The sequence below is a fragment of the Ovis canadensis genome, chromosome 10 (assembly GCF_042477335.2).
Source record: "Ovis canadensis isolate MfBH-ARS-UI-01 breed Bighorn chromosome 10, ARS-UI_OviCan_v2, whole genome shotgun sequence".
Lineage (NCBI taxonomy): Eukaryota > Metazoa > Chordata > Mammalia > Artiodactyla > Bovidae > Ovis > Ovis canadensis.
In genome coordinates, this window is record NC_091254.1 from 41,266,366 (window position 1) to 41,270,204 (window position 3,839).

The following is a 3,839-nucleotide window of genomic DNA, read 5'->3' on the forward strand; positions in this document are numbered from 1 at the left end:
AGAGGAAATAACCGTGAAAAGTCCAAGATCAGTGTGCACATATGAACAATGAGGCATTTAAAAGAGTAATGGTGGATTTTTGAAAAATGATGTTGGGACAGGTTATTATCCATTTTGATAAAATGAAGTTAGACACTTATGCACATATCCAAAAATCCATATAGAATAAAATTGTGAATTTTTATTATGAAAACATTAGAGTAGTTAAGAATTAAATAATTTAGAATGGAAGTAGAGACTTCTTGAGAATATATAAACCCCAGAATTTACAGAGGAAAAATTGGCAGGTTTGAACTGCCTATATTAAGGAGAAAAGCATTCTTATATATCATTATCCTGGAATGTGAAGTCAAGTGGGCCTTAGAAAGCATCACCACGAACAAAGCTAGTGGAGGTGATGGAATTCCAGTGGAGCTATTTCAAATCCTGAAAGATGATGCTGTGAAAGTGCTGCACTCAATATGCCAGCAAGTTTGGAAAACTCAGCAGTGGCCATAGGACTGGAAAAGGTCACTTTTCATTCCAATCCCAAAGAAAGGCAATGCAAAAGAATGCTCAAACTACCGCACAATTGCACTCATCTCACATGCTAGTAAAGTCATGCTCAAAATTCTCCAAGCCAGGCTTCAGCAATACGTGAACCGTGAACTCCCTGATGTTCAAGCTGGTTTTAGAAAAGGCAGAGGAACCACAGATCAAATTGCCAACATCCGCTGGATCATGGAAAAAGCAAGAGAGTTCCAGGAAAACATCTATTTCTGCTTTATTGACTATGCCAAAGCCTTTGACTGTGTGGATCACAATAAACTGTGGAAAATTCTTTTTTTTTTTTTTCTTTTCAGTTTCTCCAGAAAGCTGTATTCATTAGTTTTCAGAGAAGATTCAACCACACAGTAGATGGAAACATCTCTAAGATTTCTAAGCACTCAATATTAAACAATGCCCAAACTATTAAAAGTGAAAAATAGTTAAAAAGTAGGAAATAAAAAATAACGAATCCAGTACAGAGGAGAAAACCATTCAAAAAATTATAGCAGTTTGTTTATCAAAACAACAACTCTTAAATTCCAGCAATTATCATGACTTTAAAACTGGAGTTTCGGAAACAATCACCTCTTTACCATCAAACACAGCCAGAAAAGTTCTCCAGTTCTTCTCATGTGACCAGCTGATCAGTACAAGAGGATACAATGTACATGACTGTTTCCAACTCTTTCAGTCCTAAGTGAAGTATATTATAACAAGAATTGCTACATATGAAAGAACTCTCCATCAGCAGAGGCCTGCAGAATGTGGGGCTTGGAACCAATTCAGCTTTTACAACTGGTAAAGGACAGTTTTGATTCGACCTCCCAAAGCTTTGTTTGCAAGGCTTTCAAAACATCTTCCATCTCCTTTAGAGATTTTTCTATTTCAACTCTACTTTCAAGATTAAAAAGCTCTTTGTCTTCTGACACAATTTGCTTTTCAGATGACCCTAAAACATACCTTTCAATGGCTTCAACACTAAGGCAGAACCTGTCCCTCTTGTAGTCTAGATCCTTGGGTGTGCACCTGTACAGGTAGCCGAGGCTGAGCGAACAACCTGTGCAGTACAAAGTCTGCAGGATGCAACAATTATCATGTTTACGTTTGGATAGCATCTGTTCCTCATTCGCAGAAACATTACAGGTAACACAGCGCAGCAAGATGCAGTTGGTGTCTTCCTGGTTCGCCACCCAGCTCAGCGAGTCTCCCAGCGGTGGCCGGCAGCGCGAGCACAGAAAGACCAGCGGCCCGCCAGCTCTGCAGCCTCCTCGCGTCGCGTCCTTTCAGAGCAGGCCACCGAGGTGTCTCCGCTCATGGAGCTCCACATGTTCGCCCACTCCTGCAGCAGCTGGTGGCGGCTCGAGTCTTCCGAGAGCCGCCTGCCTAACAGAGAGGAGTCTTCCCTCTCGCCCCTGTGGCCAAACGTACAGCTTGTAGAGGAACATCTTTCCGGGGACAAAGAGCCCTCCACTAGCTACCTGGAAAATTCTTAAAGAGATGGGAATACCAGACCACCTGACCTGCCTCTTGAGAAATCTGTATGCAGGCCAGGAAGCAACAGTTAGAACTGGTCATGGAACAACAGCCTGGTTCCAAATAGGAAAAGGAGTACATCAAGGCTGTATATTGTCACCCTGCTTATTTAACTTATATGCAGAGTACATCATGAGACACACTGGGCTGGAAGAAACACAAGCTGGAATCAAGATTGCCGGGAGAAATATCAATAACCTCAGATATGCAGATGACACCACCCTTATGGCAGAAAGTGAAGAGGAACTAAAAAGCCTCTTGATGAAAGTGAAAGAGGAGAGTGAAAAAATTGGCTTAAAGCTCAACATTCAGAAAACGAAGACCATGGCATCCCGTCCTATCACTCCATGGGAAATAGATGGGGAAACAGTGGAAACAGAGTCAGACTTTATTTTGGGGGGCTCCAGAATCACTGCAGATGGTGATTGCAGCCATGAAATTAAAAGATGCTTACTCCTTGGAAGAAATTAGATAGCATATTCAAAAGCAGAGACATTACTTTGCCGACTAAGGTCTGTCTAGTCAAGGCTATGGTTTTTCCAGTAGTCATGTATGGATGTGAGAGTTGGACTGTGAAGAAGGCTGAGCACCGAAGAACTGATGCTTTTGAACTGTGCTGTTGGAGAAGACTCTTGAGAGTCCCTTGGACTGCAAGGGGATCCAACCAGTCCATTCTGAAGGAGATCAACCCCGGGGATTTCTTTGGAAGGAATGATGCTAAAGCTGAAACTCCAGTACTTTGGCCACCTCATGCAAAGAGTTGACTCACTGGAGAAGACTTTGATGCTGGGAGGGATTGGGGGCAGGAGGAGAAGGGGACGACAGAGGATGAGATGGCTGGATGGCATCACTGACTCGATGGACGCGACTCTGAGTGAACTCTGGGAGTTGGTGATGGACAGGGAGGCCTGGCGTGCTGCGATTCATGGGGTCGCAAAGAGTCGGACAGGACTGAGTAACTGAACTGAACTGAATTGATTGACAACACAAACAACACAAACAACTTGAGAACAAATATTCATAACAATGACTGAATTAAAAACACCACCCAGATTTTAACTTGACCATATATCTCCAAGGACCCCTTGGGGCTGCCACACTGTCCACATCCAATCAGTCCAATCAGTTCACACATTCTCCTATCTTCACAAACCTCCAATACCCTCTCCTTCCTCCACATCCTCAACTGATGACCTTTTTTCACTGAGAAAATGAAATTGGCCGGAATTGAGCTTTCTTGTGCTCCCACTGGAACATCTGACAGCTACTGTCTCTGCACCTGGAGATTTGCTTTGCTGCTTTGTTGTTGTTGTTTTTAAACAATGGAAGAATGGCCTGTGCTCTTCTCTGTGGCCAGAGTCTCCACCTGGCCTCTGGATCAGATGTTTTCTTACCTACTCAGGGTCCACTCTCTCTCCCGCATCATTAATTTAGACTCTCTGTTGGCTCATTTCCACCATCAGAAATCATCCTAAAAAAAAAAAAAAGAAAGAAAGAAAAAGAAACCCTTACAAAAATAAACTCTTCTTTTGTTTTACATCTTCCTCTGGCTACTACCTTATTTCTCTGTTCCTCCTTAAAACAGAATTCCTCACTTGGCATGTACCTGTCTCCTCTTGCTGTTCTCTCTGGAGAGCAATCCATTTGGAATTGTGCCTCCCTTCACTAAAACCTCTCTTCTCAAAGTCACTAATGACCCTCACATTGCCAAATATGGTGCGTGCATGCCAAGTTGCTTCAGTTGTGTCTGACTCTTTGCAATCTTATGGACTGTAGCC

At 42.9% G+C, this 3,839-nt stretch overlaps 1 pseudogene; it reads right to left on the reverse strand.

Annotated features, from left to right (window-relative positions):
* Positions 1-1,304: 1,304 nt before the first annotated feature.
* On the reverse strand, positions 1,305-3,484 carry LOC138446992 (protein Mis18-alpha-like; annotated as a pseudogene).
* Positions 3,485-3,839: the final 355 nt, after the last annotated feature.